The sequence below is a fragment of the Pan paniscus genome, chromosome 22 (assembly GCF_029289425.2).
Source record: "Pan paniscus chromosome 22, NHGRI_mPanPan1-v2.0_pri, whole genome shotgun sequence".
Classification (NCBI taxonomy): Eukaryota; Metazoa; Chordata; class Mammalia; order Primates; family Hominidae; genus Pan; species Pan paniscus.
The window spans coordinates 2,632,819-2,653,396 of record NC_073271.2 but is presented as its reverse complement, the minus strand read 5'-3'; the positions used below and the strand labels follow the sequence as shown (position 1 = coordinate 2,653,396).

General features: G+C 42.9%; 1 long non-coding RNA gene across 1 annotated transcript in view; it reads right to left on the bottom strand.

Annotated features, from left to right (window-relative positions):
- Positions 1-15,578: 15,578 nt before the first annotated feature.
- LOC129393846 (uncharacterized) overlaps positions 15,579-20,578 on the bottom strand; it is a 42,879-nt gene continuing 37,879 nt past the window's right edge. The window contains exon 3 of the long non-coding RNA XR_010111078.1: positions 15,579-20,229. This is a non-coding gene — a long non-coding RNA (uncharacterized LOC129393846). The remainder of the gene's footprint in view (positions 20,230-20,578) is intronic.

Genomic DNA, 20,578 nt, shown 5'->3' with positions numbered 1-20,578 from the left:
TTCTTTCTTTCTTTCTTTTTTCTTTTCTTTCTCCCGTTCTTTTCCTTCCTTCCTTCTTTCTTTCTCTTTCTTTCTTTCTTTCTTTCTTTCTTTCTTTCTTTCTTTCTTTCTTTCTTTCTTCTTTGCTTTCTTTTTTTTTTTCTCGCTTGAGATGGAGTCTCACTCTATTGCCAGGCTGGAGTGCAGTGGGACGATCTCGGTTCTCTGCAACCTCTGCCTCCTGGGTTCAAGCGACTCTCCTGCCTCAGCTTCCTGAGTAGCTGGGATTACAGGTACATGCCACCATGCCCAGCTAATTTTTGTATTTTTAGTAGAGATGGGGTTGCCAGGCGCAGTGTTCCATGCCCATAATCCCAGAACTTTGGGAGGTCGAGGTGGGTAGATCACTTGAAGTCAGGAGTTTGACACCAGTCTAATCAATATGGTGAAACTCCGTCTCTACCAAAAATATAAAAATTAACTGGGCATGGTGACATGAGCCTGTAGTCCCAGCTACTCAGGAAGCTGAGACAAGAGAATTGTTTGAACCTGGGAGGTGGAGGTTGCAGTAAGACTAGATGGTGCCACTGCACTCCAGTCTGGGTGACAGAGCAAGACTCTGTCTCAAAATAATAATAATAATAAATAAATAGTAGAGAGGCGGGGTTTCACCATGTTGGCCAGGATGGTCTTGATCTCCTGACCTCGTGATCCACCCGCCTCGGCCTTCAAAAGTGCTGCGATTACAGGCATGATCCACCGCGCCAGGCCGGTTGTGCTCATTTTTGAGGATAACTTTTATTGTCACCAGAGTGTGCATGAGTGTTAGAATCTCACCTGTTTGCTGGGCCCTGTTAGGACACTATGTACCTCCTATGGGCCTTGTCGAGTATGCATTAAACATAATCCACTCTGAGGTCTTCATGCTGATATGAACCTATGATCATACCTGTGGCCATAAGCCCAGGTATGAGAGTCAACATCTCTCCAGCTGGCTGGATCCAGATAAGAGGATATTTACTTGGCTGTAAACTGGGTTCAGAAATAAGTCACTATCCCAACTGTGACTGGATGTTCACATGTGATAGTTACAATTCCAGCTGTGGACTGCATTCAGGTATGAGATTTAGACCTCCCTAATCACCTCTGTTCCTGTGTAAGAATGACAATTCTGATGATTGGTGGGTGTGTATACAGAGAACAAAATCTCACCTGTGTTCTGGGCCCTGTGATGACACTGTACCATCTGAGTGCTTTACAGGATATGCAAGGGTGCTTACTTTCTCTGACCTTCATAGTAAGAGAAGACCCATAAATTTGCACATTTTGTAAAGCCTGGCTATGAGACAAAGTATCTCTCCTATTGGTTGGTTTAAGGTATGAATGTCATCATCACACCTACATGCTAGGCCAAAATATATGTGACAATCTCACATTTGAGTAGTCAGCAAGCAGGAGGGTCTCATCACCTTGGTCATTGTAGGGATATATCACATTCTCCCCTGAGGACAGGGTCAAGGCAAGAAAGTCACATCCCTAGGTATTCTGCCAGGGATATGTTCTTGCCCCCTCCTGAAAGCATGACACATGCAGCAGAGTCACCTCACCTGGCTTCTGGGCCCAGTGACATGTCACAATTTTCCCTGTGAGCAAGGCACAGGCAGGAGAAACACATCACCTGTTTGCTGGGCCCAGAAATATGCTACAGTTTTTCTTGTGAGCAGGGCTCAGGCAGAAATGGGGGGGTCACATTTTCTAGGTGATAAATGCAGAGCTATGTCACAAGGTCCCCAGTAGTCAGGGCCTTGGCAGAAGCTTCCTATTGTCTAGGCGATTGGCCCAGTGATACAACACAATAGCTAAATTATGCAGGGCCCAAGGCAAAGAGGAGAGTTGCATCACCTAAGTGATGAACAAAAAGATACGTCATAATGCCCAGGTGGAAATGGCCCATGCAGGTGAGTCACATTACCTAGGTGTTGGACCCAGTGATATGTCACAATACACAATATATGCAGGGCCCAGCCAAGAGGGGAGAGTCAAATCACCCAGGTGCTGGGCCCGATGATACATTGTAATCTGTCTTTGGTCAGAGCCCTAGCAGTAGAAGAAACTCACATCACCTCCATGCTGAGGTCAGCCATATGTCACAATACCCCTGAGAAATGAGCCCAGGAAAAGAGTCACATCATTTAAGTGAGAGGCCCATAGATATTTTGCAATTCCTCCTGTGGGTAGTCCTCAGTAAAAAGACAGTCACATTACTTAGAGTCTGTCCCCAGCGATGTGTAAGAATCCCAGCTGTGAACAGGCACCAGACAGGACAAGAGAGTCCCATCACCTGGGTGAACAGTGCACAGATATGTCACAATGACCCCATGTAGGCAAAGTCTAGACAAGAGTTACATCACCTGGGTGTTGGACCCAGCAATATGTCACAATGGCTCGTGTGGGCAAAGCACAGGACAGAGTCATATAACAAAGTGCCAGGACCAGTGTTAGGTCAGGATACCCTTTATGGGCAGTGCCAAGACAGGAGATTAGATTCATATTAATTAGATGCTGGATTCAAGGATATATCACAATCTCATCTGTGGGCTACACCCAGGCAAAAAAGTCAAATCACTCAGGAGCTGGCTAGAGGTGTACATCAGAATCACACCTGCAGGCAGGTCCATGGACGAGACTAACAATCCCTCATAAGTGCCAGTTCTGGATATGAGAGTGAACGCCTCCTGTATGTTGCATCTATGTGCATAAGTCACAATCTCAATGGAGGATTGGGTTTTTTCCATGAGAGCCTTAATCCCTTTTGAAAACTGCGTTATCTTAGCGTAGTCACAGCCTCACAAGTGTTTTGGATCTTGGTCAGGGAGTCACAAACCCACTTAAGGACAATATCCACTTATAAGAGCCAATTTTCCAACTTTTGACTGCCTCTGGGTGTGAGTTTCAGAACCTCATTTATGTTCCATGTTCGTGTAGGAGAATGACAATTTTGACAGATGGCTGGGCTCAGGCAGGAGCCTTTCATCCTGCAGGTGTTGAGACAAAGGATACATCACAATACCCAAAATATGCTGGGTGCAGGCAAAAGAGGAGACTCATATTAGCTGGTTGCTAGGTCCAGTTATATGTCACCACCTCCCTTTTTGGCAGGGCTAAGGAAAAAGAGGAGAGTCAGAGCTAAAGAAATGTCATAATGTCCCTGTGGGTAGGGCCTATGCATGAGAGTTGCAACACCTAGTCATTGAACCCAGCCATATATTATAATACACAATGTATACAAGGCCCAGGCAAGAAAGGAGAGTAATATCACATAGGTACTAGGTCCAGCAATATGTCACAATACACCCTGAGTGGAGGCTCCAGGCAACAGGGTAGCATTACCTAAGTGAAGTGCCCAGAGAGATGTTTCAATGCCCCTGGTGGGTAGGATTTTGAAAAAAGAGAAGTTACAGAACCTAGGGGCTAGGCCTAGCTATGTGTCACATTCATCTCCAAGACGGAGCCCAGACATGAGAGAAAAGTCACATGATGTAGGTACTGGGCAAAGTAATATGTCACAATCCTTATGTGAGCAGGCCCTAGGAAAAAGTAGAGAGTCACATTACCAGGCTGATGAGCACAGAGATATGTCACAATGCCCCTGTAAGGCAGGGCCCAGACAGTTGGGTTACATCGCCTGAGTAGTGGACCCAGCAATATAACACAGTGTCCCATATGGGCAGTGCACAAGCCGGAGAGTCACATAACCTGGGTGCGAGGCCAAGCTATATATAAGAACGCTTCCTGTGGGCAGCGCCAAGGCAGAAGAGGAGACTCACATCTCCAGGTGCAAGGTCTAGCGATATGTCAAAATGCTCACTGTGGGCAGTGCCAAGGAAGGAGAATAGAGTTACACCCTCAATGTGCTGGATCCAGCAATATGTTAATATCCCATCTGTGGGCTGGGTCCATGCGAGATCATCAAGTCACTCAGGTGCTAGGCACCGGCAAATTTCACCATGAAAGCTGCAGAATGGTCCAGGAATTAGATTAACAATCCCACAACTGTCTCAGTGGTAGGCATGACATTCAACACCTCCTGTATGTTGGGTGTAAGCCCACGAATAACCCTCTCAACAGCAGACTGGATTTGTGCATGAGAGCTTCAATTCCTCTGCAGACTGACCTGTGTTCCCGTGAGAGGATGACAATAGTTACTGTTGGCTGGGTGTGCATATGAGTGTCACAATCTCACCTGTGTGCTCGGCCCAGTTAGCACTCTCTGTGTACTACCCAATGGCCCTATATAGTATGCATGAGAGTTGTAATCAACTTTGAGACCTTCCTAACGGTAGGGACCCATGATCGTACTTGTAGCATTAAGCCCGGTATGAGAGTCAACATCATTACAATTAACTAGGTCAGGATAGGAGAGTCCTCCCTCGCCTATGAGCTGAGTTTAGATGTGGGCCACCATTTCAACTCTGGTTGAATGTTTATATATGAACACGGGCCTAACACCGAGGTGATGTGAGTGGCCTAGACACTTCAAGCAGGAGGCAATGTGACATATCTCTGGGTCTATCAACTATTTAATGTGACCTTCCTTTTTTACCTGAGCTTTCCCCATAAAAGAGATGTGACATATGTCTAGACCAAGCACCTGTGTGATGTGACTCTCCTTTATTGACTGAGCCCTGTGTATTTTGGGTATTCTGACGTATCCCTGGACCTAACTTCTGGAAGATAAGAAGATCCAACACGGGCCCTGCCTAAAAAGTTTCTTGTGACAAATTTCTACATGAATCACCTTGGAGATTTGACTGTCCTCTCTTACCCGAGTTTTGCCCATAAGAGAGATTGTTACTTACCTCTGCAGCAAGCACCTAAATGCTGTAGCTCTTCTTTCATGCCTGGGTCATGCCCACAGATGAAAGAGTGGCTTATCGCTGTGTCCAGCACACCGGTTATGTGATTATGCTGCCTGATCTCTGCACACAGGAGCCATTGTGACATATCCCTGGGCCCAGAAACTACTTAACACGACTCTCTTCAATGACTTTAACTTGGTGCCTGGGATAAGTTGTGACATATCTCTGGATCCAGCACCTAGGTGATGCGACTCTCCTTTTCTGCATGGGCTATGCTTACAAGGAGACTGACTTATTGCTGTGTTGACAACTGACGTGATACCTCTGTTCTTGTCTTCTTAGTTTTTAAGAATTTAAACAAGAGACACAAGGAAAAAAAGTACAGCATAATTTATTGGAAAAGAAAATATTTGAAAGTTAAGTGCAGAATACAGTACACCCTGAGAGAGATACTCCAGGGTGGGCTCCTCGTAAGAGTGAGACAGCGTGGATTGTCGCTGGAGGAACCCCCTTACGGGAGTTTTACATTATTATTAGTAAGGAGGAGGGAAGAGGAGTTGCTAATAAGCATGTTCTGAGTGATATTCTGGGTGCACATACGCAGTGACTGTACATGCTTGTTCATATGTTGCATGTCTCGTTAGCATCTTAGATCTCCACCCAAGAATGTATTTCTGTTTGTTTGTTTGTTTGTTTGAGACAGAGTCTCCCCGTGTTGCCCAGGCTGGAGTGCAGTGGTGTGATCTCTGCTCACTGCAACCTCCGCCTCCTGAGTTCAAGCCATGGTCATGCCTCTGCCTCCAGAGTATCTGGGATTACAGGCATGCACCACCATACCCTGCTAATTTTTGTATTTTTAGTTGAGACGGGATTTCACTATGTTGGCCAGTCTAGTCTCAAGCTTCTGGTTTGAAGTGATCCATCTTCCTCAGCTTCCCAAAGTGCTGGGAGTACAGGTATGAGCCACCTTGCCTGGCTAGGGCCTATATTTTTTGCTATTAAAATAAGCAAAAGTTAAGTTTGAGGACAGGTGAAATCAAAATGCACATGCTTTCTAGAACAGAAAGTCCTTAATGAGGATAACTTTGCTTGAATAAGCCCAATTACAATGCGAATGCTACGGCTTATTGTGTTGGCTGTACAGTCACCATGGTTTCTGTATCCTGAGATCATGGTCATTTTCTGCACTATCTATTCTGCCTCAATTTCCCCCTAAGAGATTTTAGGGCAATAATCATATTGGAGGTTGAGGGGTTAGGCCATTATTTCTGGAGCTGTTTCCTGCTGAGTGGGTGTTACTTCTGCCTAGCCTGGGCCTTAAAGTTTCTTCCTGTGGGATCTAACAGGGTGTAAACCATGTCATTCGTGGAACCAGTGGGAAGATGTTGGCAACCAAAGGTTGAAAGCCTTGCAAAACCATCATGCAAACATGGAGTTGCCGTAAGCAAGAGAGCAAGAAATCAGTTAACATTTTAAACAAAATTGGAACAAAACTAAAAGCTGAAAATATATTAATGACTGGTACTATTAAAGAGAGCAAGGCAGACAATGGACATTGCTTTCATGTTCCCATGGAAGTTCCTAGAGATTCAATTTTGTCTGCCTGGGTGATGATATTATTAATATTTTCTTGGACTAAACCAGACTGATTGATCTCAAAAACAGCATTCTTCTTTTAGATATAAACATGTTCCTCTTTACCCGGCTGGGAGAAGATCCCAGGCTCTTTGGTTTTGTCTGACTACAGTGGCTATGGAGTCCAGATGTTGCTGAAGTCTATTGAGGCCCTCTGCTGCTTGTTGGGGACCCATTGAGTTTTCCTGAGATAGTTTCTATTGGATTCCCGAGGCTCCACCTTATGGTGACATTTGTGCTGCAAAGGAATTCTGCATTAAAATGGTGAAAGCAGCAAAAGTTTTAAGTCTTTTCTATTTTTTGCCAATAAGCAAATGTTTTCTGCAGCTACGTGGTCAGCAGTCATTGGGTCCATTTATGGACGGTGAAGTCGAATGGTGATCAAACTTAGAGCCTGGAAGGCTTCAGTAAATGCGCTGAAGTTCTTTGGGAGCCATCAGAGCTGTTGCTTGCATTGGATTAGATCATTTATTGAGAAGAGAACAAGCACTCTGATGGTCCTCTCTCCATTTGGGACTTTCTGTAAGGGGATCAAATTCTCTGGCCCTGCATGGTGTGAAGTTCCACCGTGAGTAACTACAGCTGGGCTGGTCACTATTGTACCTGGCAAAGGCTGATAGAGAGGAGCATAAGGAGGAGGTGAAACAAGCTTAGATTCTACAGAAGACTCTGATAGTGTGGGGATGCTGCGGATTCTACAGGAGGTGTAGGCCCCTGAGGGTCCCTATCTGGAGCTGGTGTTGGGCTGTTGGGTCTGGGGTCCCTTCCCCTTAATAAGAGATGATCTTCTAATGCTTCTGAGGGGCTTTGTGGCTTACTAGGCTTTAGCCCACAGGTGCTGCATAGAGCTGGGTTTTGTTGTCAGTCCATAAAGGTTTGCACATAGGATATTTCAGACCATTTTCCCTGATTTCTACAGAAAAGATCTAGCTGTAGGAGGGTGTTAAAGTTCACAGTCTCATTCCCCAGACATGTTTTGTGAGATAATCTGTATGCAAGCTAAATAGTATTACAAAAGAAGATAAGTTTTTATTATTATTATTATTTTTTGGTTCATCTAGCCAAAAGCTGTTTCAATTTTTAAATATACATCTCAGGGGTGTTTCAATGACAGTAGAGGAAGCGGCTCCCATGGTGCCGACAGAATCTTGCAATGTCAGAACATGTACTAAAGTCCAGGAGGCCATGGGCATCACAATGGGACAAGTGGAACCACCAAGGTGTCCAGCACATCCCCTCAAGACCCCATTAACTGAAGCTCTAGGAGGTCATAGGCATTTGCCATACACCGTCCTATCTCTCACCAGCACTGCCCATCTCCAGCCCTGCCGAGATGACCCCCACTGCTGGCTGGGGGGCACATGTCTGGCTGACAAGCCTTTCCCTAATTTACTGGTTTGCCATTTATGATGCCCAATTATAACACCTGCAATGCTCAGATTCAAACCCCACGACCGGGCATCTACATGACTTTGAGTCATTTGTTCAGCAAAGAAAACCTGTTGAAGAACAATTTCAAGGAGGTGGGAAATACATAAAGCCTGAAGGGACAGGGTTCTCTTAATATTCCACTCAAAACAAAACAAAACAAAATTGTAAACAGAAAACCCGATCAGAAAATAAAGTACAATAGCCACTAGGTGGCGATCGAGTATTGCTGAAGGGACAGCAAACGATAAGCTGAGTCTGAATTGTGGCCAGAAAGATGTGAAACTAAGCAGCAAACTAGCCCGAATATGAAATGTTGAGAGCAACCCATGCGGTGAGTGTCATTTATGGATAGTACAGATGCAGCAGCCAAAAGGAGAGCAGACATATATTCTCTCTCTAGAGAATATAGGTGATTTAAACACGTTTCCCCCAGAACTTTAGTGAAACAGCGCTGGAACAAGCAGCGATAGTTAACCAGGTAGTCTGGAAGTGCCATAGTATTCACTGCAAGTAAAGGGAAACTGAAATTAATGAAGCAGACAAACCTCTCTCCGGGCCATGGCAAAAGAAATGTTGATGGCTGATGTAATACCTTGGTTCTTATCTTCTTAGCTTAAAAGAATTTAAACAAGAAACATGCAGCAAAAGAAGTACAACATAGAGTAATTTATTGCACACAAAAAAGAAAAGAATACGTTGAAAATCAAGTGCAGAATAGACGGTACAGTCTGAGAAAGAGATTCCAGGGCAGCCTGCTCATAAGAGTGAGACAGCATTAATTGTTGCTGGAGAAACCCTCCTTCAGGGAGTTTTACATGATTATTCATAAGAAGGTGGAAAGAAGTGTTATAGAAGGCATGCTTTGAGTGGTCTTCTGGGTGCACATGTGCAGTAGCTGTACATATTTTTGCATATGTTGCATGTCTCATTATCATGCAATGACATTTCACCCAGGAATGTCTTTTTACTTGTTAAAATGAGCAAAGGTTCAGCTTGAGGACAGATAAAGTCAAAATGCGCATGCTCTCTAGACGTAAAAGTCCCTACTGAAGATAGTGGGTTTCAAACGACCCCAAGTGCTCCACAACTAAAAAGTCGCTCCCACGAACCTGGAACACTATCTGTTCCTGAGGGATCAGGTCCCATTTGTGTCTCTGAGACACTGGCAAGTCAGGCACGACTTGGGATGAGACGGATGATTTTAATTGTAAAATGCCTAAATAGTCAGCAGCTTCAGGTTATATTTTGGAGCTTGTCCACTTAAATGGGTTGATGAAAATGGCTCCCAAAGCTCACGCTTTGGAAAGGGGGTTTTCTCCTTTGCTCTTAGATTTTCTGCAACCCATTAAACTAACCTTCCTGATGCCTCGACTTTCACATTCGTGAAAAAGGCGCCATTGAGAGTGACGTTTCCAGGAAGGCTCAGCCCTTGTCAGCCCCTGCAGAGCTCTGAAGCTGTTCACAAGCAGGCCATGTGGAAGATTTCTCTCAAAAGCGATTGAGCACGCGCTCTGGCTAGACAAAAAAGAGGGCTGCTGCAAAATGGACAGTGTCTCAGACATCAGGATAGTTTCCACAGCAGTTTAGGAAAGAAGGTAGTGCCCTGAGCTGCAGAAGGTGCAATGCTCTGGAAGGAACCCTGGGTGCAGCTGAAAGAGGAACCTGAGAAGCATAGGGCCAATCGGGTGAGGACAACCCGCCCGATTTGGGCAAAGGTAAGGTGCCTACATAGGGTAATACCCTCCTCAATGCTCAGCCCAGACCTGTCCTCCAGTTCCACCTCTGTACTCACTCTCTGTGACAAAGAGTCGGCATAGCATAAGAACTCAGCAGTGCTTTGGACACTGGGAAGTCCACACCGCTCTGTCCCTCCCTCCAGGGCTATGCACCCCGGATCCCGGTATATGCTGGGATTATGGTTCTGAAGCCTACCGACAAATAGGCTGACAGCAGTTAATGGACTACAGCTCCCAGCATATTAGGTGGGGCATGTACAACTTTGCCCCTTCTTCCAGGGCTATGCTTTACCCCGGAGACTGGCGCATGCTGGGATTGTAGTCCTGTAGCCATTTGACCAAAGGGCTGGGAGTGTTTATGAGAATACATCTCCCAGCAATCCTAGGGAGGAGCACACAGCCCCGCCTCTTCCTCCAGTGACACTCATTGTCCCTGAGACAGGTGCATGCTAAGATCGTAGTCCTGAATCTCTGCGACCAAAGAGCTGGAAGTGTTTATGAGCATATATCTCCCAGCAAGCCTAGGAAGACGCACAGAGCCCCTCCTCTTTTTCCACTGACGCGGACTGTCCCTGACCCCAGTGCATACTGGGATGGTAGTCCTGCATCCCTGTGATGAAAGTTCTGGGAGTCTTTATGAAACTACATCTCCCAGGAAGCAGAAGGAGGCGTCCATAGCCTAGCCTTTTCCTCCAGTAATGCGCACTGTCCCTGAGCCGGGTGCATGCTGGGATTGTAGTCCTGCAGCCCGGTGATGAAAGGTCTGGGAGTGTTTATGAGACTACATCTCCTACCAAGCCCAGGAGGTGCACACAACCCTGCCTCTTTCTCCAGTGACGCCAACTTTCCCTGAGCCCGGTGCATGCTAGGATGGTAGCTCTGCAGCCCTGTGACTAAAGGGCTGTGAGTGTTTATGAGACTGCATCTTCCACCAAGCCCAGAGAGGCGTGCAGAGCCTCGCCCCTTCCTCCACTGATTAGCGCATGTTCCCTCAGTCACATGCATGCTAGGATTGCAGTGCTGCAGCCCTGTGACCAAAGGGCAGCCCAGTGACCAAATGGCTGGGAGTGTGTGAGAATACATCTCCGAAAAAGCATAGCGAGAAGAGCACAGGTCCACTTCTTCCTCCACTGAGGCGCGCTCTCCCTGAGCACGGTGCATGCTGGGATTGCAGTCCTGAAGCCCTGTGACAAAAGGGCTGGGAGAAATAATGAGACTACATCTCCAGAAAGCCCAGCGAGACGCACGTACCCCTTTCTCTTCCTCCATTGAGGCGGACTGTCCCGGTGCCCCGTGCATGCTGGAATTGTAGTCCTACAGCTATGTGATGAAAGGGCTGGGATTGGTTATCAGAATGCATCTCCCAGCAAGCCCAGCGAGGCACGCACAGCTCCACGTCTTCCTCCAGGGACACACACAGTCCCTCAAACTCGCTTCATGCTGGGATTGTAGTCCTGCAGCCCTGTGACCAAAGGGCCAAGAGTGTTTATGAGACTACATCTCCCAGAAAACGTAGGGAGACGCACACAGCCCCACATCTTTTCCCAGTGACGCATACTGTTTTTGATCCTGATACATACTGGGATTGTAGTCCTGCAGACCTATGACAAAAGGTCTGAGAGGCTTTATGAAACTACATTTCCCAGCAAGCGCAGCGAGGTGCGCACAAACTTCCCATCGTTATCCAGTGAAGGGGAATGTCCGTGAGCCCCAAGCATGCTGGGATTGTAGTCTTATAGCACTGTGAGCCAAGGGTACGGAGAGGACACGAGACTACATCTCCGAGAAAACCTAGGGAGACGCACACAGCCCCACATCTTTTCCCAGCGACGCATACTGTTTTTGATCCTGATGCATTCTGGGATTGTAGTCCTGCAGTCCCGTGACAAAAGGTCTCAGAGTCTTTATGAAACTACATTTCCTAGCAAGTGCAGCGAGGTGCACACAACCTTCCCCTCATTCTCCGGTGACGTAGATTGTCCGTGAGCCCCAAGCATGCTGGGATTGTAGTCTTATAGCACCGTGACCAAAGGACAGGGAGAGGCCATGAGACGACAACTCTCAGGAAACCCAGCAAGGCGCACACTGCCCTGCCTCTTTCTCCTTAGACTAGCGCACAGTCACTGAGCTGGGTGCATACTAGGAATGTATTCCTGCAGCCCTGTGAGCAAATAGCTGGGAGTGTTTATGAGAATACATCTCCCAGTACTCCCAGGAGGTGCACACAGCCCTGCCTCTTCCTGCAGTGACTAGCGCACTGTCCCTGAGCTGGGTGCATGCTGGGATTGCAGTCCTTGGCGATGTATGACCAAAGGGCTAGGAGTGTTAATGAGACTACATCTCCCAAAAAAGCAGAGTGAGAAGCGCACAGCCCTCCCTCTTCCTCCAGTGATGCGTGCTGTCCCTGAGCCCAGTGCATGCTGGGGCTGGAAGTGTAGTCTTTCAGCCCTGTGATGAAAGGGCTGGGAGGATTGATGAGAATACATCTCCCAGCAAGCCCAGCGAGTAACAAACAACCCCGCCTCTTCCTCCAGTGACGCGCAATTTCCTTGAGCCCGGTGCTGGCTGGGATTGTAGTCCTGCAGCCCTGTGACCAAAGGTTTGGGAGTATTTATGAGACTACATATCCCACCAAGCCCAGCGAGACGTGGACAATCCCTCCTCATCCTCCAGTAACGCGCATTATCCTTGATCTTGGTGCATACTGGGATTGTAGTTCTGCGGCCCTGTAATGAAAGATCTGGGTGACTTTATGAAACTACATCTCCCAGCAAGCCAAAGGAGGCACACAAAGCTTTGCCTCTTCATCCAGGCACACGCACTATCCCTGATCCCGGTGCATGATGGAAATGTAGTCCTTCAGCCCTGTGACCAAAGGGCTGGGAGTGTCTATGAGACCGCATCTCTCAGCAAGTAAAGCAAGGCCTGCACAGCCCCGCCTTTTCCTCCAGTGACGCTCACTGTTCACTAAGCAGTGTTCATGAGATTACATTTTCCAGCAAGCCCAGCGAGTTATGCACAGCTCTACCTCTTCTAGCGACGCGCACTGTGCCTGATTCCGTTGTATGCTGGGATTGTGGTGCTGCAGCCCTGTGACCAAGGGGCTGGGAATCTTTATAAGACTACATCTCCCAGCAAGCCCAAGAGGCTCTCACAGCCATGCACCCCCACCTCCCGCCCCACTTTTCCTTCAGTGACGCGCACTGTCCCGTGAACATGGTTCATGCTGGAATTCTCCTGTTGCGGGATTCAGGAGGACGAGACAGACCTCAGGTTGAAACAGGAGAATCTTTATTGAGTGCACTCAGGACCAGCTGACTCACGTCAAAAAGACTGGGCCCGGAACAGAGACAACACCTGACTTTTATACACACTTCACAAAAGGGGGTGGGCTAGCTTGAAGCGAGCTTACAGTGGCGTGAAAACAGGAATACAGAGGCAGGACAAAGACAGGATTGCACATGACCGTTGCCAAGCAACCCACACGTCCATTATCTAGGTTTCCCTGGGCATGGGCTTATCCTATAACTCTCACTATGGTTCCCAAACAGCTGTAGTTCAGCCTACTCAGGCTTCTCCTGACTTTCATTGTACTTCTTCGATAAAACACAATATTTGAAGTCACTAGTTACAGAGAACAAGAATCTATAAACTCATTCCATAAAACAAAGGGAATTTGTTTTTCTTTTCCCTGTGTTGGGGGAGTGTTGGCAGAACCTCCAGAGCACATTACATAATATTATCAAGAATTTTCCTGGGTCTGGGCTGTGCCTATTGCTGCCTCTGGGACAAGTCAGCCTAATACAAGAAAACTTATTTCTCTTTCTTTTTAATTTCATTTTTCTTTAATTTCCTTCCTTAGTCCTGCAGCCCTGTGACCAAAGGACTGGGAGTGCACAGTTACACATCTGTTCACTTGTCATGAGACTGTTTGCCTTTACCCCCATGAACATACTTACCATAGCTTCTTTCAAATCTTATCTACAGATTACAGCATCTTGCACATCTTGAGAATAGGTTCTATTGTCTGCTTTTTATCTTGTGAATCGATTACATTTTCATGCTTCTTCACGCATCTCATAAATTTTTAAATTGTGTGATAGGAACTACAGGGACTCTGGATTCTGTTGTATTTCTTTGAAAATTATGATTTTATGAGGGAGTTAATTTGAATAGATGCAAACCCCAATCCTTATCTCTTCTACAGTGGCACAGCTAAAATCTTCATTCAGTTCTTCTAAACAGTGTGCGTTTCTATATAGCAAAATATAGTATTTTATTAAACTTTATTATAGTATCTGTGAAACAGTTATTGAGCAATCTACTCTACTTCATTATTACTGGAAGCCAGAACCTCAGTTGTGTTCACTTTCTGGATTTTATATAAGTGAAATTGTACAACATGTATACTTTTACAACTACTTTCTTCTATGCAATTTTATATTTATGATATTAATTCATCCTATTGCAGATAGCTATAGTTTGTTTATTTAAAAAATATTTTTTACATTGTGGCAAATTATACATAAAATTAACCATTTTAGCTATTTTAAGTGTGCAGCTCAGAAAAATTAACTACACTCACATTGTTTTGCAACTATTATTCCCATTCATAGGGACCTTCTTTCAACTTCCAAAACCAAAATTTAATTTACATTAAATAACAGCTCCCTGTTACTCCCCCTCCAGATCCTAGGAACCACTCTTCTACTTGGATTTCTAGAATTTAACTACTCTAAGTATCTCATAAGTGGAATGATACAGTATTTGTCCTTTTATGACTGGCTCATGTCACTTTGCACAATGTCCTTAAGGTTCTTGCATAACGTACCATGTGTCAGAATTTTCTTATTTTACATAACTGAATAACGTTCCAATGTATGTATAAATCACATTTTATCTATTTATTCATTGATGATAATTCAAACAACACGGGTAATTCAAAAACCTTTTGGGTGATGTGAGTAATGCTGCTATGAGCCTAAGTGTACGTGTATTATTTTGTGTCTTTGCTTTCACATCTTTTGCTACATACCCAGATGTGAAATTGTGGGATCATATGGTGACTTTAGGTGTATATTTTTTAGTTATTATACTGTTATTTTATAGCAGCTGCAGCATTTTACATTTCCAACAACAGTGTACAAGGGTTCTAATTGCTCCACGTCCTCACCAACACTTGTGATTTTCTGTTTTGTTTTGTTTCTTTTGGTAGTAACTATGCTGATGTGTATTAAGTGATATGTCATTTGGAGTTATATTTGCATTTTACTAATGATTAGTTTTGTTGAGCACCTTTTCATGGACTTATTAGCCATTTCACATAATTTTTAAAGAAATGTCTGTTTAAGTATTTTGCCCATATTTTAAACAAGTAGTTTGTTTTATTATTGCTGAATTGTACTTTGTATATTCTGGATAGAGTCCTCTTTATTTTTCTTTTGTTTCTTGCATTTTTTGTGTCCTGTTAAAAAAAATCACTGCCAAATCCAGCGTTATGACGTTTTACCTACATTTTATACTAAGAATTTTGTAGTTTTAGCTCTTACATTTAGGTTTTTGTCCAGTTAGTTAATTTTTTCTTATGGTATAAGTTAAGGGAACAGCTTCACTCTTTTACTTGTAGGTACCCAATTTCCCCAGCACTAACTGTTGTAAAGGCAGTTCATTTCCCATAAAAATCATTTGACCATATATATGAGGGTTTATTTATATTGGCTTTCTATATTACTCCATTAGTCTATTTGTAGCATGCTATTTTGGAATTTTGTAGTAAGTTTTGAAATCATTAAGTGTGACTTCTCTAACTTTGGTATTTTTTTTTCAAAATTATTTTTGCAATTTAGGGTCCCTTGAGATTCCTCATAAACTTAAAAATTGATTTTTTAATATCTACACAAAATAATTGGCATTTTGCTTCTTGGTTACTTCCTAAGTATTTTATTCTTTTGATGCTATTGTAAATTGAGTTGTTTTCATAGTTTTCTTCTCAGATTATTCGTATTACTACATAAAATACAGTTTATTTTTCTATGTTGATTTTGTATGCTACTACTCTGCTGAATTTATTAATTTTAATATTTTTTGTGTGGAATCTTTAAGATTTTCTACATAAAAGAATATATTTTCTGTACACACTTTGATGCAGTTTATTTCATTGTCTTTTTTAATTTCTCTGAATGAAACTTCTAATACAGTGTTGAATAAAAGTGGCTGGCAAGAGCAGACATTCTGTCTTCTGAGCTTAGACGAAATAATTTTGGTCTTTTCCTCTAGAACATGTAGTTTGCTGTGGGTTTTTTATACGTGAATTTTACAAAGATGGTTTTCTTTTATTCATAATTTATTGTGTTTTTATTATAAAATATTTTGAATTTTGTAAAATACATTTTCTGTATTAATTAGATAATGTTTTCTAAAAATTTTGTTAATGTGTCATATGCATTGATTATTTTTCATATGCTAAAACTTTTGTTAAGAAAGGCTAGCTAAGTGAACCAGTGAGACTGGAAAAAGGATAAAGAAATCTATGCTGGTTGTGATCAATTATTTGTAAACAACATTGCACTGAAACCATCCATACGCTAAATCTTCCTTACATTCCAGTAATAAATTCCCCTTGGTCATGTGGTGTAATCTTCCTAGTATGCTGCTGAATGTGGTTAGCTAGGATGTTGCTGAGTAGTTTTGCATCCGTGTTCATAAGGGATATTAGTCTATGGGTTTTTGTAGTCTCTTTGTCTGGCTTTGGTATGAGCTAATGCTGGCATCATGGAATAAGTTTGGAACTGCTCTCTTCAGGCTTTTGGTAGATTTTGGAAAGGATTTTTGTTCTATAAATGCTTGATCTAAATCACTAGTGAAGCCAACAAGACAAGGGCTTTTCTTCATGAAGAGGTTTTTAGTTACTGATTCCATTTCCTTAGTAGTTTTGTATCTATTCAGATTTTGTATTTCTTTGTAATCAAGTCTTGTATACCTAGGAATCTGCCCAATTTATCTAGGTGGTGGCTCACGCTTGTGGTCCCAGCACTTTGGGAGGCGGGCGGATCACCTGACGTCGGGAGTTCGAGACAAATTTTGTCTGCTCAGAGATTATTGATAAGTGATCTCCATTTTCATTTATTTTAACAAATTTTCTGTACTTTTACTTTCCGTCCAAACTGTAACTTATAAATTATTATTGTTGTACATATGTAGGCCCATGTTGTGTATGCTTTGAAGACATGTCCTGCTTTCAAACTCATTTGTATTATGTTATTATTGAATTTGCCCCATTTATTGGAATTATATACTGCAATCTCCCAACTACAAGAGGTATGAGTTCTGAGGAGATCACAGTAAAGATGAGTCAGAAGTGAAAACAGTTCTCCAACTCATGCATGCAGTAAAAACAAATTTCACGTGGATACAATGAGTAATTATTTAAAATTTAAAATACCCTGAAAACATTAACGTTTATCTCATTACTATGTAATATGGAAATTACAAGACCAAAAAACCCAAAGACTTATTTTTAAAATAGAAATGGAGCTTTTTATATGATGAAATGGTCTATAATTTAAATGTAAAAAGTGAATAGGAAATATATGAAATAAAATAAAATTATTTGTAAAAGTGACAATGCCTGTATTAGATTTAACAATATCTTACAATAAAATAAGTTGAAACCTACAAAATAGAAGAAATTTTAAAATTAGGCAAATGTTATGAGCCAGATGAAGAATAAATACATATATCAATAAGTATTTAATGTATTTAGTCATAGATTTTATATGAAACAATAAAAAGTAAGCAAACCAATAGCAAGGTAATTTCACCCTGATTGATTCAAACTGAAAACATATTAACATTTCTCCATTAGAAGTTGGATTCATGGATTGGACTCATGCTGCTTTCAAGGCACTTTGGCCAGGACCCAACACTCATTCCCAAGAGTCAGCAGGCTAGAAGTTTGCTTTTAAGATGTTCCCCGGCCTGCAACCCAGACACTTTGTCTTGACTACTTCTTCAACTCTGACATAGGTTTTGCTGATATAAATGCAAACCCAGCTCTATATCTACCAAGCATCTACGTGGCTAGAGCTGCACATTGAGCATTTAGGCACTAGGCAAGAGGTCTTCCCAGGTTTCCAAGCAGACTTTCTAGAATTTCCCTAAAATACTGACATTGTCTTTTTGAGACCCCATCTCCCAAAGAGAATCAGAGAGGCGGTCTGGAAGCCATCTAGAATCTCCAGCCTCCAACCTAGTAACAACGGACTTGGATACAAAGACGCAACCTACTGACCTCAAAGACACCAGCCCAGATTCTGGGCATTGAACTGCTGCCTCCCCATGAAAGATCTCATCTGAGTCACATCAAAGCCCACACTCTTCTTCAACGTTCACCTTCCAGACACGCTCCAAAACAGCCCCTCAGAATTGTCTTGAGATGAAACAAAAGGTTTGGAATGCCTGCCTCATTCCTCACTCCTGAAAGTCTACACCTGCTGTTTAGAACTCTCATACCTTAGGGAGCCCGGGCTCTCAGAGTGCATCCTCTAACAGGACCTCCTGGCCTTTTCCTCCTTGGAGGAGAGTGCCCAAGAATAAGAGGGAATACATGGCCTCCACTCTCACTTGACTTGGTGGACTGATGAACTGATGTCGGAGGAGGAAACATATGTAGGGAACAGCCTGGGTCTTTTGAATCCCTGTTCCCCAGCTATGATGCCTGTGCAAATGGAGGGAGAATCCCAAAGTATTATTGGGTGGTAGAGAGACACTGGCTAATAAAATTAAGTAAATATAAGGTTACTTGAAGGGGAATTTATCATATGTCATATACAAAATTTTAGTTAGTAAACTTTATTTAAAAACAGTCACAATTTGTAAGGGGAGTAAAATATAATTGTAATAGGGAGCTATGAAAATTATCTGCACTTGCTATGTAAATGACTGAGTTAGGGGTAACTATCTGAAGGTCATGAGCTTGATATCTGCTACTTAATTTTGTAAGACATTTACTTGCAAATGATTGTCATTTTTGCTCTCACCATATGAAAATTTTTTCTTGCTAAGAGCATTCCTATGAAAGAAAAACTAGAAATTTTGCCAATTTCGGTTATTAAAACAATAAAATTGGTTTGTTTGTTATTCTTAACAAAATGCTCCTACAGATGGCACATAGTACCCATGCTTTGATTGTTTTTTTTCCCACCTTACGTCAATTGCCTTTCAATTTATTCATCAAACCGTATTTACTGTAGATAGACATTGCAGTTGTCATGTGCCCTATGGATTTGTACTTTGTTAGAAATATGAATTCTCAGGCCGAGTATATTGGCTCACGCCTGTAATCCCAGCACTTTGTGAGGCTGAAGAGAGTGGATCACCTGAGGTCAAGAGTTCAAGACCAGCCTGGCCAACATGGCAAAACCCCATCTGTCTACTATTTACAGTTGGCATTGTACCTTGCAATGAATATACGCTTTATCCAAAAAGCCTAAAAACAATAATGAAATTGGGGGTGGGGGCATGGCTGGAAGTATAGATAAAACAAAAATGACAATGACTAGTAGCTGTTAAAGCTGGGTGACTGGTCTGTTATACTTTTTTTGTATTGTGTATACTTTTTTAATGATCTGTAATAAAACACTTGTAGAAAATGACAAAGTTTATCTGCACTTAGATCTTAAGATCTTGGTTACCTTTGGGAAGGAGAAAGTGTCAAGGGCATGAACAAATCTGATTCTTACATACACAAGTGCACTTATTTAGTAATAATTCATCAAGCATTCCCTAAATATTTTGTGCCTATACTGCTGTATGCATGTTATACATCAATAAAAATTTAAAGAGTACATATTTGCATAACAATCTTAAATTAATATTTTAGAATAATAGCAATGTTTTGTTTTGTTTTAAAGTGGGGCGTGTTCACTCAGGACATCATCAGGTGTATGTTAATGTTCCAAGTTATTTATTTATGTTTTAACTTTTGGGTGAGCCCCCCTGGGTCTTTTAATTTTTACTTCAACACTGTAAGTAGCATGGTTTTAACTTTTTGGAATGCAGCTTTGTTTTCATCAAGGTTCTCCCCGAAGAATGATGCTCACCCAGGCCAGGGCACACAATGATCCGTGCACAGGATGCACTGAGCACACACAGTACTGGGTGAATCAGGAACAGAGGGAGCAGCACTGCCTGCGTCTGCAAAATATACTTTGCAGGAAAAGCAGGTAAAATTGAAAGGTCACAATTCAGCAGCAAACGTTTTTACATTCATTTGAGAAATCATTTCTAACAAAAGCTCCTGGTTAAAGCCATGGTTTTGTGGCTTGCCTACACATTGTAATCACCTGCACAACTTTCAACCATATTTTTTTTCAGATCCAGCTCCAAGGATTCTGATTTAATTGAGTGGTTACAACTTCGGTTTAAGGGATTTTGAAAGTTTTCCTCCCCGCAGGTGATTCTCTTGCGCCAGGGGTAAGAAGCGCTGGATAGGGGTGAGGGATGATTTAGCTGTGAGAGATAGCCATGTACACTTCAGGATTTGCCCCATCGCATATCTGGAGTTCGGGGTCTTAGAAAGCTTTCTTGCCCTGTTAAAAATTAAAGGATGGCTTCAGTACTTACTTAGCTGCTTGGCTACATTGCAGAACAAGAAAATGCCTTTCGAGAGATCAGTTTTTTGAGTCAGGGTTTTGTTCTGTCAGCCAGGCTGGAGTGCAGTTGTGTGATCATGGTTCATTGCAGCCTTGAGCTCCCAGGCTCAAGTGATCCTCCAGCTCCAGCCTTCTGAGTAGCTGGGACTGAAGTCATGCACCACCAGGCCTGGCTAATTTTTCAATTTTTTTTTTTTTTTTTTTTGTAGAAATGGCTTTCTCTATGTTGCCAGGGCTGATCTCAAACTCCTGGTCTCAAGTGATCCTCCCACATCAGTCTCCCTAA